General features: G+C 40.2%; 1 protein-coding gene across 11 annotated transcripts in view; it reads right to left on the reverse strand.

Moving 5' to 3' along the window:
• The window catches only part of CBLB (Cbl proto-oncogene B), a 239912-nt gene that overhangs the window by 204946 nt on the left and 13553 nt on the right, over window positions 1-21413 (reverse strand). The window contains exon 1 of one of the 11 annotated variants that reach the window (XM_065574122.1): window positions 6475-6496. The exons of the other annotated variants lie outside the window; for them this stretch is intronic. The gene's annotated coding sequence lies outside the window, so the exon portion shown is untranslated. Of the gene's footprint in view, window positions 1-6474; window positions 6497-21413 lie in introns of those variants that run through there. 11 annotated transcript variants of the gene reach the window in all.

Here is a 21413-nt window from a genome sequence, read left to right on the forward strand (position 1 = left end):
AGCATCTGGTGCTGAGCTACTGTTGCACTGGGCTTATAAATCAGACAGCTGATCCTATAGCCAATCAGGCACTGCAATTAATCAGAGTTCCAGGGCAGTGCAGCTGGACCGATTAGTTGCCTAGCAGCAAAGTTAGCAAGAGAACAGGCCAGTAGCTGGTCTGACCTGGCCTGACCCCTGACACTCCCTAAAGTCCTCTTGCATAACAATTAAAAACAGCCACTTTAAAATGCATCCCAAGTCATCTCACTATGCTGCTAAAGGGAAGACATTAGAAAAATCCACAGGTTCTTCGGAATTTCTGCTTTGTTGTTCTACTTTTAATGATTATGAACCACCATGTGTGTGCATGGCACTTTATAGACACAGTCCATATATGCAAGTGTATAAAGTAAGTTACATTTTTGGCAACCATCCACATAAATTGCAATTTTCCTCTGCTAAAGATACATCTGATGTGCTTCTCTATTCCCTTCTCTAACCCTTCTGAAAAGATCTGGAAAGAGTTTTGCTTTGGACTCACTTTATAATCGGATCCTACATCAGTAATGTTTGTCAAGTGCAGTATTCCTAGTTGAAAGCAGGTAACTCCTAACTCATCCTGTCCTTCCATGTCCTAAACCTATGTAGATAAAAAATTCTCAGCATGGTCCAGTAGTAGGATGCTAGACTAGGAATCTGAAGACCTGCATTCTGTTCCTGGCTGTATCACTGACCTGCTTGTGACCTTGGACAAGTCACTTAATCTCTTTATGCTTCAGTTTACCCATTTTTCAAATAAAGAAAAGAATACTTTACCCTCCATTGTGAAATGCTTTGAAATTCAAGGATGAAAAGTGCTACAGAAAGTTAATTATGGGCAAATCCATAGTTCCTTTTACTTCAGTAAGGCCAGTATTCCACCTTATGTGTTATTAATGGACGGTCCCTCACTCGAGCTATCAAGTATACTGAAGAATTAAACAATTCAACTGTTTGCAACAAGTTCAAGATTATTAGATATTAATTAATTTACTATACTTTAGTATGGTGAGAAAGCAGTATAATACAAAAATTACATATTTCAAATAAATCAGTTTTTGCAGCAGACTAAATTAAAAAAGTAAACAAGGTAATATTGTAGACAGTATGTACCCATGAATCTTGATAAAATTTAATAAAAGCTAAATTTAGATGTAGAGTCACTATTTACTAAATATTCTAAAATGGAATAAAGATATACAGGTTATTTGACTGTAAATTTATCACTGTGCATTAGTTGCAAAAATATGGGCAAAAAAAAAAAAAAGTCTAGGGACAACCACTAGTTACAGTTATCAACAAGGTCTTCCCATTTACATTTCTTTCTCCCTCTCCATCCTCTCACCACTAGATTTTGTCCCTCAGCTTCGGAGATTCCAACAATCCAGAGGATGAGTGGGCTGATGGCATCAATCCAGTTGTGACTTATCCCCCAAGACATAACACTCAACTTTTCTGGCTGAGTCCTCCCTCAAGCCAGCTCTACAGCGAGGCACACACAGAAAAGATACCAGTCAACAATCCTGAGACACTAAACTAAAGATTGTTGGGGAAATTCCAATTAAATCAGACCAATTAGCAGGTACACAGCGGACTTGTGCACAGATGCCCACAATGGAACCACCAATCAGTTTTAAAACAAACATTTCTTGTATCCTTCAGGCAACAATTATGGGACAGCTGACCGGATCTAGCAGCTTTCGTTTCCTTTGAAAATAGGGGTCCTAACAATTTCTACTTCATCCTCCTCCTGATGCAATAACAGCAGGAGGAACGGAATTTTGTTCTCACTGATTTACGGGACGCCTTGGTTCCCATGCTGTAGATTAAGAGTAGCAAGACCTAGGCTATCTCAAAAACTAAAATCTTTAAAACAGCCAGCCAAAAATTGAGCTTTTTTCTTTTAAATTAACTTGTAAAGGATCCTCTGATCTGAAACATATGGTTCCAAGAGGTGTTTCCATGAGATGGGGAATGGGTAAAGAACTCTTGCTATACGTGACGCTAATGACTCTAGAACTAGTTCTACCATTTTTGTTTATTTTTAAAAACAGACAACCCCAAAAAACTAGATTTACTGAGAACTCTCATCTGCCATCATGCCCACTTTGTAGATAAGTCAAATAGCAACTTAAGAATAAGTCAAAATGCCAACAACTGTAACAATATGTTCCTTATATTTGGAGAAAGAAGATTTTTTTTTTTTAAAACAAATATACTGCTTCTCCCTCCCTGGCTTGAAAATTTAGAGTGTACATTTCAAGGCTGTGCAAAGTAGCTACAATCTTGCAGTTCACTTATGGATTTATGCACATAATGCCCCAAGAGTTGGTAACACTATGCTCACCTCTAACACAGACGCGTAAGAAAGCACCTAAGCATCAGAATCAAGAGGGTGCATTTCTAGTGGGGTCCTACAGGGATCTGTTCTTGGCCCTGAGATATTTTACATTTCTATCAATGACCTGGGAGAGAACATAAAATCATCACTGACAAAGTTTGCATATATGACATAAAAATTGCAGGAGTAGCAAATAAAGAGGACAAGTCACAGATTCAAAACATCTGGATTACTTGGTAACTGGACACAAGCAAACTGTGTTTTAATACAGCTAAATGTAAAAGTATACATCTAAAACAGAGAATGTAGGCCATACTCACAGGGTGGGGAACTCTATCCTGGGAAGCTGTGACTGAAAAGATTTGGGGGTCGTGGTGGATCGTCTGCTGAACATGAGCTCACAGTGAGACAATGTGGCCACGAGGGCTAATGAGATCCTGGGATATATAACCATAAGAATCTTCAGTAGAAGGAGTTATTTTATCTCTGTATTTGGCACTGGTGCGATTGCTTCTGGAATACTGCTGAATCCATCGTTATCTTTATATCTTTTAATAATACGATGGCAAAGCCTTAATGTTGTTTGAGACTGCTGTCAATCGGTGATGTTTTTGTAGTGGATGATTCTGGGACAATGTACACAAATATGACCACTATGCATCTGAAATAAGAATTAACTATGTAGTGGTATTCTAATATAGTCCTATTTCTATACAGTTTTGTTAAAAGGAGCTCAAAGCATTGACAAACATGAATAAATTAAGCCTCATGATATTATCACAATTTGCAGATGGGGAAACTGGGATACAGGCTGCCTAAATGTTTGATGCTAATCCTGTGACCATAAGTATTAGCGGTGGCACACAGTGCCTTCCCCCCCCCCCCCCCCCCCCCCATCTATAGTTAAGGTTGAATCTACCACTCTCCAACACAGACCTTTACACAAAATCTTGTGTCTTTGTGACTGTCAGACTACATTACTGTCATGTGTTCTCCTTAGGGCTATCTCTGAAAGGGACTCAACCTTCCACTAGTGCAGAATACAGTGATTCACTCACCTCAGAGGGCAATCTGCTTGTGAGCACAGAATATCGATGTACTGTGACTTGAATTGGCTGCCCAATCACTCCCCAGTGCAGTTCTGAGAATAGGTTCTAGTCGTTAAAAACCTAAGTGGTCTCAGACCCAATTATCCAAGATCACCTTTTCCTCTATTAAAGTTACAGTCAAAGAGGCTCCCCTACTCTTTGTTCCAGGGTTTAAATCACATGCAACTCCATTCAAGGGTTCAAGCAACCTATGCAACGTTTGTCCAGAAAAAGCTCATTCCATATGCAACAATACTGCAACATGGGAGCACCCAACAAGATACTTGGTAATGTGAACATACTGATTGTATGGCAGAATGGAACTTACCTACAGATGCTGCATTCTGCTAAGCCAGCCTTTCCTATCAGAGACTTACAGAGGAGCTGCTTCCAGCAGTGCCAACTCTGAATTAAAAAGATTTTAGAAACTGGAAGAACCTTGATCTACTTATTATATTGCACGTTTGTCTAGTCTGCCTGCTGTTGCTGAAATCCATACCCACAAAAAGACCACTTCAAACAGTGCTAAAACCATACTAGTTTAAAACAAAACTCTGTTGAGCAAGTATAAGCAGACAGATGCAATTCCCAGACGTAAGACTTCATATAAGTAAGAACAGATAGACCATTATAAAAAACATTATTGTATTTTAAAAAATGATCTACAATTAAATGCGAGGTCGGTTGTTTAAGTCACAGCAAAAAACAGCCTTAATCCTTTCTCATTTAAGTCACTCACAGATTACAGACTCAACATAAATTGCCACACTTAAATTGCCCTACTGACTGTATTAATTCCATCAAGTTAGTCTTTAGTTGTGCGATAACCCACATCCATTCTGCTGGATTATATCTCATATAGAAAGACCTCTGCAATGTATCAAAAGAATGTCAAGACTTTTTAGGATATGAATGATTTTTTTAAAAAACAAATTCTCACTATTCAGTGAGTTTCTAATGATTAATTTGATGTGCAAGAGAGACTTCAATTAATTCTGAACTATTGATATGATAAATATAAAAGGTGTCCTTCATGTCAGTAAATTAGCAGTAGTGGAATCCTCAGTGTTATTTTATATAGTTTGAAGTTCCTGAGAATCAGATACAATATACAATTGTTAGAGAATCAATACACTCCTCTAGAACAAGTAAAAATCTTATTAATGAGGCATACCAGTCATTGGCATGAGTTCAGTATTAACCAAAGATATATTTAATTTGGAGGACTCACTCATATCTTACCTCAGCATATTCAAAAGCTGAAGATTTGATGAAGTGTAGCTACTGGAATTTATGCAATTCCTTTCATCCTGAGACACCCTTCCAAAACACTTGACAAACCAATTACACACTAGACAGGCATCCCCTTTGCACAGTCACCACAGAAATACAGCTAACAAGGGAGAGTGGGAGCAGTGAATGAAAGATGACAGAATTTAATTAATACATACCAGAGAAAGTTCAGGTCAGAAAGTGACAAACACTGAATCCACCTGAATCTACTGAGGAATTTTAGGAAGGCACAATGCAATTTCCAATTGGAATTTGGGCAGAACACCAAGGGTAATGCCTCCTCCTCTACCAAAAGTGTTTTAGAGCTCTTTGAAAAGATGGCATCTTCTACAAAATTTCCTTCACGTAGATGCAGGTGTGCTGATTCACTACTAAACTGCAGGAAGAGGGTCACCTACTGAATCACCAGTTCTTGTTTGGGGGTGTTTCAATCAAATAAACTAGATTAGATTGGGTCTGGTCTCTACGTAATCTAACAAGATTTACAAACAAAGACAGAATGGCTGTGACTGTACATCAAGCATCAACCCAGAGACAATTTTTGTAACTAAAACAAGGCTCTTAAAACAGGGAGTTATTCTGGAAATGCTGACACATCTTTAGGAGTGAGAGTGGGCGCCAGTACAATATACACATTGTGTAGACATATGTTGCTGTCTTCATGGGAAGTTTAGCGCAAAGCCCAGCTGGTTGATGTGGGACAGCAGGAATGCCTCTTAAAACACTCGTCTGGCCAGTTCATAATCTCAAATGAATCTCCATACATATGCTACAATTATGCCCAACAAAGAGTGGGCATGACAATTAATCCTTTTGAATTAAGATTTAGCCCTGACACTTCAGAGCATACCAGATTGTGGGTGCATTTTGAAGCCTTAAATGTGTCAATCTTCATTAAACATATTGGAGGAAAAATCAGAGAGAAAGGTAGGAGTTTTTCAGCTAATCAGTACAGTTTACAAAATTAAATTGCATCCATTAAATAAACAATGTTCTGTTATTTTTAGTTGTTTTTGCTACAGTACACACCCACTACAGTGGGCCAGACTCCCAGAAGACTAGTGGAATAATAGAAAGACCATCTGCTACAAAGCAAACTGAAAAGCCAAGAGCTACAGTACTTCTGCTAATAGCCCACACCAAGTGCAGCAGGACCAATACAATAAGCAATACCTGTACATTTTCTCCCACACAAGATTCCCATCTCAGTTGAGCTTTAAAGACTGAAAAGGTCATATGTTTCCAGGCATAAATGCACAAGATAAAATAGAAAAAGAGGACATGTTCTTTGAAGAATGAAAGAACAAACAAGAGAAGAAATGCAATTAAGACAGAAAGGGTCAAATAATTACTATTTCTTCATGTTTAATGGGACAGTTCACAGATATCTGCATAATTCTGACGTAAGATCATGCATGGATTTTACAGGTGTTGCATGACTACACAGCACAGTACACACTCACAATTTCATCACAGTTGTCAATTGATGGCACCATACAAGGCTCTTAAAAACACTGCTTATTTGTACAGGTTAATATTTAGGGCAGATAGTATTTCTTGTCAACGACAAAGTCAAGCACTAACAAACAATAGCCTGAAGCTTTCCTGGAAAAGGAGAAATATAAAGAACAGATGACACAGACTTTTATAATAGCGTATTTGGCTGATACTGATTTTACACTTGTGTAGCCACAATGCATCCAAAAGCATTGCTCAAACTGCTATACATACCAGTGGTTACCACCATTCCTGCGTTCCATGGATTGGCACATGGGTACCTTCCACCGTATCCTGACAGAGGCCAGTGTTCATTTTCTCTCTTCTAAGTTTTGTGTACGTTTTCCCTCCTTTCCTAATATTTTTGATAACTTCCCTCCCACTCGCCCTCCTGTAGCTGGATTAAGCCTGTAATTCCAGGGAATCTAATTATAGCAAACCTCTTTCAGTCTCCCCTCCAGTAATGCATTACATCTATAGAAATCTCCAATTTTAACTTTATTGCCTTTTTAAACATAAGAGTAATCATGTGCCTGCACACAGTTAACATAAAAAGAGCGACATGTTGACAATATGAGAGTTTTGCTTATTCATGCTATATTCACACACTACAGAGGACAAGTACAAAAAAACCTAACACATATAAATCTTACAGATTTAGGGGCACTCTATGCAAATACTTTTACCAGCCAGCTCTAAAAACCATGCTAAATCCAAACTCACTCCTTTACTGGAGTTCGGCTTGATTAAAGATTAGCTCAATCTATTTGACCAGGAGTGGCTACTCAACAATCACCTGAAATCTTCTCCCCCACGCCCACCCCCCAGAGAGCCACAGCCACTGCCAATTCCCTTTATCCAAATGGGAAAATGAATCACCTGCCTTAATGAGTAAGGAAAACCCACTGAGCCCTTTCTCAGCAGGATCACACTTTTTAACGAGGCACGTGTCTCAGGCAAACCTTGCTGGGCTGCTACAAGCATATAAGTAGGTGGCTAATGGCCACATTTATGAGCCTATTGGAGGCCAGCTGTTTACAGGGCCAGCTCCAGGGTTTTGGCCACCCCAAGCAGCCAAAACAAAAAACAAATAAACAAACAAAAAAAAGCCACGATCGCGATCTGCGGCGGCAATTCAGCGGGAGGTCCTTCACTCCAAGGCGGAGTGAGTGACCGTTCGCCGAATTGCCGCCGAATACCTGGACGTGCCGCCCCTCTCCGGAGCGGCCGCCCCAAGCACCTGCTTGAGAAGCTGGTGCCTGGAGCTAGCCCTGGCTGTTTACCAACTGGCATCCTAGTGAACCCTACTGCTGAACACCTCCCACTTGAGCACTGTCCTTTTACATTACTGTGCTCTGTAAGTGATTAGAACCCATTCCTCATAGGGCATTCATTAAGAGGATTAACAGAAAAAGGAAACACATGAACAGGATGTTGCTTACTTTTTCCTTCTAATCTTTATTTGCTTATACTGTAAATTACAGAGGGAAAAAAAATAGGCAAACTGAATTGCAAATCAAATAAAGTAATTCTAACCTGCTATTATCCTACTTTAAAACAAACAGAAAATTATTTCAGTCTGGCAATAGGCAACTCTCTCATTTAGACAGAAAACAGTTTAGAATATAGTTCTCCATGTTATTTCCTTGGGGAAAATCTGTTTTACATTGCACACAACATGCATCATACAGACTAGAGGGTATACACCATTCTAAAAAAATTGAAGAATTCAGTCAATAAAGAGGTGCTGCTAGTTCCTGCTTGGAAGATATTTATTCATTAAGCAGGAACGCAAATGTGAAAATTGTGACGTTATTACAGTCCTGGGACTGAATTGTGTAAATTGTGTCAGTTTTTCCTACTATTTGGTTACCACAGCAATGATCACATCACATTTGGTATACCACTGTATCAAAGAGTACATTATTAAAACAATACTGTGTTAATAAAAATACTTTTATCACTCCGTATACAAGGTCCTAGAAGTGCCTTACAAACAATTAAGCCTCATAATAATAGTTAGGTTTACAGAGGGATAATTTATAGACAGATTTACCTGTGATTGTTCAAGATCAAATAGTGAGTGGCACAGCTAGGAAAAAATCCCAGGAGTCCAGAGTCCTTGCTCTAACAATTAGACAGCACTCCCTTCTGCTTTATTTTTCTGTATTATTGATAATAGAATTAGGGCAATGTATCAACTATACACCTGTCCTGCAGTTTCCAGTGATAATTTTTAATAGATGAAAGTACACCTCTACCCCGATATAACGGTGTCCACGGGATCCAAAAAAATCTTACCACGTTATAGATGAATCCGCGTTATATCAAACTTGCTTTGATCCGCCGGAGCATGCAGCCCCACCCCTCCGGAACGCTGCTTTACCGCATTATAGCCGAATTCATGTTATATCGGGGTACAGGTGTAATTAGCACAATAATTATTTAATTGTTAAAAATAGTTTTCCCCCTCATATTAACATTTTGGTAAAATAAACGACTGGTAAATGGGGAGAATGGATGCAATTAAAAGCTAAAATACAAAGGCATTGTCTTCTGTATTACTAATGTGCGGCTGCACTAGAGATGACTGCAACAACGTAGTGGCTGATAGTATTTGAAGAGCTCACAAATATGCCAGTTGAGAGCAGTGAAGAATGCATAACTAGGGGTTATCACCTTTATATTCTTTTTTGGATTTCCACAAGGGAAAAAGTGCTCTCAGAAAAGTCCATTCTCTGCTATGCACCTGCGTGAATATAAAGGGGGATTAGCTAAGAAAAGATAGCAGAATCTCCTTTCTATGAACAGAGTCCAAAAGCAACTGGCTACATTTAAACGGCAATGTCTACTTTTGGCAGGATTTTATCCTTAGTAAAGTATGGTAAGAGACTCCCAATGTACTTCCATTGCCATAATCAAGGCTTGTACGTTCTATGGATTCAAAACTAGTCGAACCATTTATTAAATGGGTATCTAAACCTAAACTATCCCGGCATTCATCACGCTTTTCTATTGGGCAGATTCAACTTATGCATCCCTACATTCAGTAATCACTTTAGCAAAAGATCCACCCATTACTTTGGCTAAATTAAAACTAGTGAGTTTGCAAGAATTGTTGGCTTTTCCTCCTTCAAAACTAGATACTAGATCTCCTGAAAGACAGTTTGCCTGAAAGATTCAGTGCATGGCAAATTTGGACTCAAAAAACAGCCTGAACAAAAAAATAGAATGATTATACAATTTTTTTTATAGAACATTTACAGAATCTCACATTTAACCCTTTGAAGCTATTTTAAAAATTGAACACAAAACCAAATAACTTCTGGATGTTTCATCAACCCTACCTATTCAATAACATATCATTTTAAGTGTATTCATGTATTATACCTGCTGAGGGTTTGCTTCAACTTGCAGGTTCTTATCATACACTGTGTCAAAACTGAATAAACGAATAGCCTAAATTCTGCCCTCGGGTACATATCTACAGCTCCCACTAATGTGAAAGCAGATTTCGTTTGGTGATGTTACTTGAAAACAAATCTTAGATGTTTAAATAAAACAGGTTTCATTATTAATCTTACATTTTTATACTATTCTGCTATTGATATTCATGACTAGGAACCAACTCTGAGATGGATAAATTGAATGTTTTGTTTACTAACCTACTCCATTGCAAAATAGTCCAGAAACAACAGAAATGAATACAAGCATGTCTGAGTTGCATTCATTCTCCTTATTTGGTAATAATGCACAGATTTTTCTAGTTTAGTCATTTTGGAAACAATTCAATACAGATAAGAAATGTCCTCTTTTAAGCAAGATAACTTCTAGAGCTTGAAATCAGGTTCCTAACAGTATAATGCAAGTAAACCTCCTTAAATGTGTTGAACATTTTAGATGCAGAGACTACAAGGAATAATTCTTTTATTGGACAAAGAAGAGAGGCTGGTAGAAGATAAAATGCCACTGACGTCTGGTACCAAAAAAAAAAATAGGAACATAGTAAACTTATTTAAAAGGTTTCTCAATTTCTTTTTCATGTGAGTCTAAAATTTCCAACAGCAAATTTTCCTACCCAGATACAGAAGCCATTAGGGCTGAGCTATCAGAGGATCAATACCAGTTCATCTAGAGATCATGTGACTTTCATGAACTATGACTCTGGCTGCTGTTTTCCCTCCCATATAGTATAATCTCGCATTTCGATGCAAATCTAAGGCCAGCCTGATAAACAAGATAAGGTTGTGGGTTTGGTTTTGTATGTCACCTGTTTAGCACCAAAGCTCCAGAAGAAAGTATCTGAACCCAGTTTTTTCTGTTTAGTAGAGGCATACTAGGATTACAGAATGAAGGGGGCAATTCTGAAGACAAAACTCTTCTGATCATTATTAATTTTTACCTAAAACCTCAAAACCATGTAGTTTTGTTATTTTATCCTAGGAGAACGGAGAGAATAGTCTTGTGAATTACCTCCGCAATTCTAGTGAATTGTGTAACAGTCCTGATTGCTTGTTATGGAGAGAGATTTTTCTGTGCCAGTACAGTTACAAGGCTCTTATAGGATCATCGAGATGGAAGAGACTGGCTAGGTCAGAGTCCATCCCTCAGAGGATACATACAATGTAGTCACCCAGAAGAGGATGCACCAGACACTAAATTGAAATTACACTTCATCTGAATAGTTCCAAAAATACTCTATACTTGCTCAAGAGCCCTTTCTAAACAATATCCCTATAGTGGGAAAATGGAACGCGAGACCATTAAAATCTCACCTGCACAGAAGCTGCCCTATTAAATTTAGTTGAGCTGGATAAACATAATACCTGCCATCCTTAATCATAATCTCCTTTTATTACAGGTTTCAGTGCAGTCTCAAAAGGTTTGTGTTTCTCACTAATAATGTATACCTGCAATATTTAAGATTCCTCTTCAGTGTACAACACTACCTCATATCAAGAAGAGCCCATTGAATTTCACATATGCTAGAAAATTGGTAAAAATTGGTTATTTTTATTATTTTATGACCAAATATTATTTAATAAACAATTGTTTTAATTTAATTCTGGTAGGTCAAAACCTTACTAATTTCACAAGGTCAGTTCACTTTTCTGTATCAACTCAGTCATATGGAAGTACACACTGAAAAGAATTTCGGTAGTGAACAGAGATCATGGTTAAAAGTCTTTTAGTACAATACAGGACCACTTAACAATACCCTCTCAGGTAATCTGATCAAATTATGGCTGAAATGCAAAGTGTTTTATAATATGCCAGAGACAAATCCAAGAACATCTAAATAATAAAAATCCTTTAGCGCCACATCGGCTGCAAAACAAAAATGCCCTGAAATGTATTATTCATGTTCATTACAAAATGAAACAGTGATGACAGTAAATCGTCTCACTGCTTGCTATGTTCTCTGTTCCATAAAAAAGGGACAACCTATCAATTTGTTTTTCATTTTTTATGTAGTTAAAAATGCTCAAAAAAAAAAAATTCTTAAGAGTTGCTTTCCTTACTCTTTCCATTACATTATTTTCTGCAAATAGCACTTTTCCCTTTAATGCTGATCTAGCAAACAAAACAATGTTCCTAGTAGACAGAAAGTATATTGTTAAAAATATATAACATATTTGGAATTGTTCAACGAAGTAAATGAAGGGTGAATGAGAAAAGGATGAAAAATGCCAACATATTAATCTCACCACCTGTGTAAAATAACAGCTGTAAAAGAGATAGTGTCAGTTTTATACACAAAATGTTATTACATCTTGATATTCTGAATTTTAACGCAAGAAAAGTCTCTATTAAATAAATATTTAAAATTTGATGCGATGGTAAGACCTACAAAAACAAGGCTACCCTGCGTATGTGTGGACATCATCAATAATGCAGGTGCACAAAATAAAGTTGCTCTGCCATAAAAGAATCCTTGGAATTTGACTTGTTAGACAGTAACAGCTATGATAACTCAAGCCCTATTTAAAAAAATGGTAAAAGAAAAGAACATTCACTTAATGTTAAACAGGGGCGGCTCTATTTATTTTGCTGCCCCAAGCACGGCGGTCAGGCGGCTTTTGGCGGCATGCCTGCGGGAGATCCGCCAGTCCCGCGCCTTCGTCGTACCCGCCGCTGAATTGCCGCCGAAACCGCGGGACCGGCGGACCTCCCGCAGGCATGCCGCCGAAGGCAGCCTGACTGCCACTCTCACGGCAACCGGTACGCCGCCCCCCGTGGCTTGCCGCCCCAGGCACACGCTTCTGCGCTGGTGCCTGGAGCCGCCCTGATGTTAAAGGACATAACGGGGGAAATGTTTTGTCACATTATTATAGGACTTTTTTAAGAAACAATACTTAATAGTACCTTTAAACTTTCTTGCACATTATATATCAGTAAACAGAACGGTCAATCCCTAACATTTTCCATCATTAGATTCCCCCCTCCCCCCTTAACTTTCTTTCTCCATTTGTATGGATCATTTTGACAGATGGTATATAATTCCATTCCTTTTCAGATAAGGGTTATTTTGGACTTTGTATGGCTTCCTGGTGGCACCTGTTCTGATTAGTTAAATTTCTAACAAAAAAAAAGTATATTCCTAGCCTGACTTCTGACCAGGAATTCTTTGGGCAACAGAATTATCATTGCAGTGTATCTGTTTTTATAAACAATATTTACTTTATTTTTGTTGAAGAGTGCCAAAAGAGCTTTTATAAACTATACAGCAAATGTGCCACTGAAAAGTGATTATTCACCAACTTCCTTTGTATTTTTTTAAAATAAAAACTGACGTCATTCTTTCGTGTTTCTAGATTGTAATTAAAAACAATGTCAAGATGCAGAGGGTGGGGAGGGAGAAGAGGGCAGTGAAGGAAAACATTTAAGCAGCCTAAAGATGAAATTAGATAATGCTAAAAATATTTCAGCACATAGCCCAGATTTATGAAAAGTAACTTTTCTTATGGGTTTTCTCAGTGTATCCTGATGTCTGGCAGGACTAGGTGCTCACACTAGGACCATTGACCAGATTAAAGATATTATAGGCCTAAACATAGAACACTGCCTAAGGCAGAAATCTTTTGAGGTAGAAAAACAAGAAGCAGTCTTTCCTCAAAAATCATCCACACAATTGACCGTGGGTGAAGGGAGCATCTTCATGAGAGAGGTAGAAAACCCAAGGGCCTGCTCCAGTTTCTGATAAATTTACAAGTCAGTTCTGTCTACACTACTAGGCCACAGTATGTTGTCACCACCGCTCTGACCAAATCCCAGAACACAACAGTATTTGTAGTGAGCATTTGGCCACCATCAGAAGACAAGATACTAGGCTAGATGGACCATTAGTTTGATCCAGTGTGGCCATTCCTATATTCATCTGTGGCTCTAGGTAGAGGCACATTTGCACAAGCACAGGTTAGTCTTGGATGGAGCTATTCTGGTGTGTGCCATGGGAAGAGGTAGCAAGGGCTGCCACAGATCAGGAACAGGTATGGGCACTTCAACCCCAAACCAGATGTAAACATAATTGAGTAACCAAGAAAGTGTCATTGTGACACTGGTAAGCTAAATGCCAGCTCTGGCCAAGGCCATAGGCTTTAGTTAAGAATTGACAAACTCATAGCTGGAAACTAACATACAGATGACCTGTATTAAGTTCAAAAGAGCTATCAGTCTTATAAGAATGTATTTAGTGTTTAGACTCTATGAAATGCTTGTGAATTGCTGCATGCATCAATCTCACTTGTAATGTCTGTGTTCCATATAAGCTTGTTTTATAATTGTAAAAATGCCTGCTCTGCACTTGTCAACTCTTCCTGTACATCCAAGAGGACTATCAAAAATTAAATGGGCCATTATAGGACAAAAGCTTTGACAGCCCCATACGCCCATGGGCAAGTACATGCAAAAGGCCTCGTCCCATTAGGCTGAATGCTGGAAGAGGGAAATTAAAAACAGCTAACATGAAGACTTTTACATCTCTTTGCTATTTGGAGTATCTCACAGGAGGGAGCTAAGAAACAAAAAAGCAGAGATCCCCAGGGAAGATCCCGGGTTAAGCCATGAAAAGACATTCACTATTGACAGATCACTAAATCTCTGTAACCTTTTCGAAACATAGACTGAACTCATTTGTGTATATATGTTGCCTTCTTTAACTCCCCCTCCCCCCTAATTACAAAATCTATAGTTAGTTTATTACAGGACTAGCTACAAGCATTGTCTTTGGTGTGAGATCTAAGGTACAAATTGATCTTGGGTAAGTGACTGGTCTCTTAGGACTGGATGCATCCTGAATATTTTGTGATTTTTGGTGCAAGGGACCATTTATCACCAAGTCCATCTTGTCTGGGTGGCAAGAGAGACTGGAGATCCCAAGGAGCCATAGACTGACTCCATGGTAAAACTGTTACTGTGGTCTAGGAGTTCACATCTATTACTGGATTGGTGAAATCTAATTATAGAACATAGCACGAGTTTGGGATGTCTGCCCTGCTTTTGACAGTCTGCCCGGAGGTTGGCACTCTCAATTATAGAATCATAGGACTGGAAGGCACCTCGAGAGGTCTACTAGTCCAGACCCCTGCACTCATGGCAGGACGAAGTATTATTTTCCTGGGGTTCTCAAACTTCATTGCACCACGACCCCCTTCTGACAACAAAAATTACTGCGTGACCCTGGGTGGGGGCAGAGCTTGAGCCCCAGGCTAAAGCACTCAGGCTTCATCCCCAGATCCGAGGTAGTCTAATGCTAGCCGTGGCGACCTCATTAAAATGGGGTTCTGACCCACAGTTTGAGAACCGCTGATCTAGACCATCCCTGACAGGTGTGTGTCTAACCTGCTCTTTAAAATCTCCAATGACAGAGATTCCACAACCTCCCCTTATGCAATTTATTCCAGTGCTTAAGCACCCTGATGGTTAGGAAGTTTTTCCTAGTGTCCAAACTAAACCACCCTTGCTTAAACCCATTGCTTCTTGTCCTATCCGCAGAGGTTAAGAAAAACAATTTTTCTCCCTCCTCCTTGTAGCAACCTTTTATGTACTTGAAAACTGTTATGTCCCCTTCTCAGTCTTCTCTTGACTAAACAAACCAATTTTTTTTTCAATCTTCCCTCACAGATCATGTTTTCTAGACATTCAATCATTTTTTTGCTCTTCTCTGGACTTTCTCCATTTATCTACCTCTCTCCTGGAATGTGGCACCCAGAACTGGACACAATATTCCAATTCAAGACTTATCATGGATTAGAGTGGAAGAATTACTTTTCGTGTCATGCTTACAACACTGCTAATACATCCCAGAACGATGTTCACTTTTTTTGCCACAGTGTTACACTGTTGACTCATATTTAGCTTGTGATCCACTACAATCTCCAGGTCCCTTTCTGCAGCTCTCGTTCATAGGCAGTCACTTCCCATTTTGTATGTGTGCAACTGATTACTCCACTTCGGAAGAACTACTTTGCATTTGTCCTTATTGAATTTCATCCTATTTACTTCAGACCAGTTCTCCAGTTTGCCCAGATCGTTTTGTATTTTAATCCTATCCTCCAAAGCACTTGCAACCTCTCCCAGCTTGGTATCATCTGCCAACTTTGTGTATATGCTCTCTGACATTATCTAAATCATGTATGAAGATATTGAACAGAACCGGACCCAGGAACAATCCTTGTGGGACCCCACTCATTATGCCCTTCCAGCCTGACTGTGAACCCACTGATAACTACTCTCTGGGAACGGTTTTCCAACAGTCATGAGCCACTCCAGGCAGCATGACAGTCATACCCCAGAAAACCACCCATTTTTCTCCAGCTGAAACCCTCTCAAATACCTCCTTTTCTCTGCTGAAACTACACAAATAGGATGGACATCAAATTAGTTGCCTTTCTTAGTCCTAAAGCGAGCAATAGCTCTGCATCTATCATTAAAGGAGATTAACAAACAGCAAATGGAGAGTCTAGCCAGGGCCCAATTACGCACTGCTGTGTGAGAACACTTATTTATACCTGTGCAAAGTGGGTGTATAATGCTACCATTCTGATTTGACAGCATTTTATACCCACTTAGCACAGTGTAAGTGATTACGCAAGGTGTAACCAGTGGAGAATTAGGCCCTGGATTTCCCACCAGAGATGACTGAACTGTGCTCAGTTTTGATCATCAATACCATATTCAGGAAAACTCTTAAAGGAGAGTTTATATTAAAGCTGAAAATGCTGCCTCATGTTTACAATAAAGTTCCATATGAAAACACCAATTAGACAAATGTACCATCTGCCCTTCTGGATCTGGAGTTAAGGCAATAAAAACATTTTCAAATCAAAAAGATCTGTGGTTTTAAACCTTGTTCTTCCTTCTCTCCAATTTGAATTAATAACTACCATTTGGTTATTTTTGCTATTAATACATTGTTCTCATTTTGTAATGTACTCTAAGTAGTGAAAGGGATCAAAAACTCTACACTGAGGAACTGAAAAATTGCTTTATAACTGGGGCAATGTAGCCTACTTGTCCATATGTAGGCTAGAAATTGTCTATTTTGTGGCCTCCCCATGCTCTCACCTGCCCTCTGCAATAAAACTCTCTTTGTCTGGCTCTCTGAAGAGAGCCTTTCTTGTTTAATTTAGATTAGTGCTATAGAAAGCAGCAAGTAATTTTTACTTCTGCAAAATTCAAATGCAATTATTCACATGCTTAAGGTATGCAAAAATGCTTTCTTACATTGTTTTGTTTCAGGTCAGGTTTCGGGGAGGGAGTGGAATCTCACTGCCACCTAAAAACTTTCAGAGAATCTAATTTCCATTTTCACTTCCTGCATACCCACCCACCTGCCCTCCTACCTCAAAAGAGGTTTTCTTCACCTTGCAGTTTTATTTTGCAAAGTAACACTGCTAATTATCTTCCAGTTACTAATCTATTTTAAAATGGATATAGAAAATCTTGCCTGTGGTACTGAAAACGAATTCAAGATGTTGATAAATATCCAAAATGGGGGAGGCGGCGTGGGAGGCGGACAATTGAGATAAACATATAAAAATGGCAGGTGACTACTTAAATCACAGGGAAGGGCTTTGAAGCCTAGATTCCAGTGAAAGCTGCTCTGATTTCTTTTCAAAGCTTCTCTTTCTGAACTGATCAGAATAAAACATGTGTTTCAGAAATAAAATTTAATTTTTAGACAGCCTCAATATAGGAATTGCCAGATCACAACAGACCACAGATTCATCCTACTTTATGCTATGTAACTCTGGACTAAACAGTTCAGTCCAGGATTAACTGAAAACAAAAGACATCACCTGTCTGGAAAACCGGATGGCTCAGGGGACTGCTAATGGGATGTGGAATTTTTCACCTCAAGGTCACCGATTCAAATCCAGTCTAGGTTGACAGACAGCAAATTTCATTACCTTTCAACAGCTGCTCAGCAGTCGATGTGAAATGAACTGGTGGCCAAACACTAGTTCTCTAAGGACAGCTGTGAGCATCCCAATTAGTGTCTTTCTTGAATGTCTGTATTCCATTAATATAATGAATCTGTTGATCAACGTCTAGGTGCCTTTACTAAAGCAAAAACCACCAGCCAATCAATTTGAACTTGAATTTTGAACTCCCCTAAACTTGAGATACCTTCGTAAACATCTCAACACCAAACCCTAACTTGCCACAGTAGGGAAGGAGAGGAGGACGGTAATTTCCAAAGTAAGAACATAAGAACGGCCGTACCGGGTCAGACCAAAGGTCCATCTAGCCCAGTATCCTGTCTACTGACAGTGGCCAATGCCAGGTGCCCCAGAGGGAGTGAACCTAACAGGTAATGATCAAGTGATCTCTCTCCTGCCATCCATCTCCACCCTCTGACAGAGTCTAGGGACACCACTCCTTATCTATCGTGGCTAATAGCCACTAATGGACTTAACCACCATGAATTTATCCAGTTCTCTTTTCAACGCTGTTATAGTCCTAGCCTTCACAACCTTCTCAGGTAAGGAGTTCCACAAGTTGACTGTGCGCTGTGTGAAGAAGAACTTCCTTTTATTTGTTTTAAACCTGCTGCCTATTAGTTTTATTTGGTGACCCCTAGTTCTTGTATTATGGGAATAAGTAAATAACTTTTCCTTATCTACTTTCTCCACATCACTCATAATTTTATATACCTCTATCATATCCCCCCTTAGTCTCCTCTTTTCCAAGCTGAAAGTCCTAGCCTCTTTAATCTCTCCTCATATGGGACCCTCTCCAAACCCCTAATCATTTTAGTTGCCCTTCTCTGGACCTTTTCTAGTGCCAGTATATCTTTTTTGAGATGAGGAGACCACATCTGTACGCAGTATTCGAGATGGGGGCGTACCATCGATTTATATAAGGGCAATAATATATTCTCAGTCTTATTCTCTATCCCCTTTTTAATGATTCCTAACATCCTGTTTGCTTTTTTGACCGCCTCTGCACACTGCGTGGACATCTTCAGAGAACTATCCACGATGACTCCAAGATCTTTTTCCTGATTTGTTGTAGCTAAATTAGCCCCCATCATATTGTATGTATAGTTGGGGTTATTTTTTCCAATGTGCATTACTTTACATTTATCCACATTAAATTTCATTTGCCATTTTGTTGCCCAATCACTTAGTTTTGTGAGATCTTTTTGAAGTTCTTCACAGTCTGCTTTGGTCTTAACTACCTTGAGCAGTTTAGTATCATCTGCAAACTTTGCCACCTCACTTTTTACCCCTTTCTCCAGATCATTTATGAATAAGTTGAATAGGATTGGTCCTAGGACTGACCCTTGGGGAACACCACTAGTTACCCCTCTCCATTCTGAGAATTTACCATTAATTCCTACCCCTTGTTCCCTGTCTTTTAACCAGTTCTCAATCCATTAAAGGACGTTCCCTTTTATCCCATGACAACTTAATTTATGTAAGAGCCTTTGGTGAAGGACCTTGTCAAAGGCTTTCTGGAAATGTAAGTACACTATGTCCACTGGATCCCCCTCGTCCACATGTTTGTTGACCCCCTTCAAAGAACTCTAATAGATTAGTAAGACACGATTTCCCTTTAGAGAAACCATGTTGACTTTTGCCCAACAATTTATGTTCTTCTATGTGTCTGACAATTTTATTCTCTACTATTGTTTCAACTAATTTGCCCGGTACCAATGTTAGACTTACCGGTCTGTAATTGCCGGGATCACCTCTAGAGCCCTTTTTAAATATTGGCATTACCTTAGCTATCTTCCAGTCGTTGGGTACAGAAGCCAATTTAAAGGACAGGTTATAAACCCTAGTTAATAGTTCTGCAATTCAGAAAGCTTTCCACTGAGAATACATGTCATCAATAACTGGATGTTCCAGTTCAAGGTCTTTTAATTCAACCATCCTAGGCTGTGTCTACACTGCCACTTTCAGTGCTAAAACTTTAGTCGTTCAGGGGTGTGGAAAAACTCTCCCCCACCACCTCCAAGCAATAAAAGTTTTAGCACTGAAAAGCTACTACTTTTTTTTTGTTTTTGTTTTTTTTTTAAATCACCGGGAGAGCTCTTCCCCAGCAAACACTGCCCACGTCACAGCGCTGGCGTGGCTGTGCTGCCGCATCCGCGCTCTAAAGTGGACAGTGTAGATGTACCCTTAGTTGATCTCAACTATCAATAGAGACAGCATGGAGAGAAGAGGAATACTCTACAAAGGAATACTCTACAAAGACCCTAAACCACTGATCTCTTTATAGGGCACACCACCATCTAGAAACAAAATGGAAGCTTTTCTAGTGCATGAAGTACACACATAATGAAAAGGCACCAGCAAATAACAGTTAGTGCAGAATGCAACTGCAAGTGTCCAAATGGGTTGCCTGTCTGAAAGTGCTAAGCCTCATCAAAGAAGCCAAAAGACTAAGTGGCCATGGGAACTGAGAGGGATTTTGTCCTCGCCTTTGAAGTCCTACATAATTCTACTCCTCCCTAGTTACTAACTTGTCTCTTCTCACCTCACCCCAGCCGCCGCTACCAATAATACCAGCCACAACCCTCTCTCACCCAGTCTCCCCATTTGTCTCAACCATTTTCACACCTTCCGATTACCCCGGGGGCACCCTATTACAGCTGATCTCCAAAGGCCACCAGCCTCTCCTCCACACCCACTTTTGTTGTGTCACCTACAAGAGAGTAGCTGACATTGGCTAGACCAGTGGTCTCCAACCTTTTTACGCACAAGATCACTTTTTAAATTTAAGTGCAACCCAGGATTTACTCCACCCCTTCCCCAAGGCCCCACTCACTCCATCCCCCCTCCCTCCATCGCTCACTCTCCCCCACCCTCATTTCATCGGGCTGGGGCGCGGGCTCTGGGCTAGGGCCGAGGTATTCTGAGTGTGGGAGGGGGCTCCGGGCTGAGCCTGGGGCTTGCGTGCAAGCTCTAGGAGGCAGTTTGGATGCAGTAGGGGACTCCAGGATGGGGCAGAGGGTTGGGGTGCAGGAGAGGGCTTGGGGTGCAGGCTCTGGGAGGAGGCTCAAGGCTGAGGCAGGGAGTACAGGTGGAAGTATGGGGTGCTGACTCCGGGAGGGGGCTCAGAGCTGGGCCAGGGGTTGGGGTGCAGGCTCCCGCCAGGCAGCGGCACAGCGGGGCTAAGGCAGACTCCCTGCCTGCTCTGGCCCCGTGCCACTCCCGGAAGCTGATTGCACGTCTCTGTGTCTGTCTGGTGGGCGGTCTCCACGCACTCCCCCCTCCCTGCAGGCAGGCCTCACGACAGTTCCCCATTCATGGCCAATGGGAGCTGTGGGGGCAGTGCCTACAGGCAGGAGTAGTGTGCTCCCTCTCCTTCCCCTCCCATGCAGGGAAGTTCCGGCCACTTCCAGAAGCGGTGCTGGGCCAGGGAGCCTGCCTTAGCCCTGCTGCACTTCCGGATTTTTAGTGGCCGGAGACTGCGACCTACCGGAAGAGGATCCACGATCAACCAGTCGATCGCGACCTACCAGCCTACCAACCTAGACTGAAGGGCAGTGAGGGATTTATAAAAATAAGTATATATTTTGATTGTATAGTTTATCCCTCTCAGTTACTCTTCACTTGCTGTTTGTCCTCTCAGACTGCCAGGTATGCATGCACAGCACAAACTGAAAGGAGGGCACTGCTGGAATATAAGTAACCTACATCACTAGGATGCAGCTCTTC

The sequence above is a fragment of the Chrysemys picta genome, chromosome 1 (assembly GCF_011386835.1).
Source record: "Chrysemys picta bellii isolate R12L10 chromosome 1, ASM1138683v2, whole genome shotgun sequence".
NCBI classification, from domain to species: Eukaryota; Metazoa; Chordata; order Testudines; family Emydidae; genus Chrysemys; species Chrysemys picta.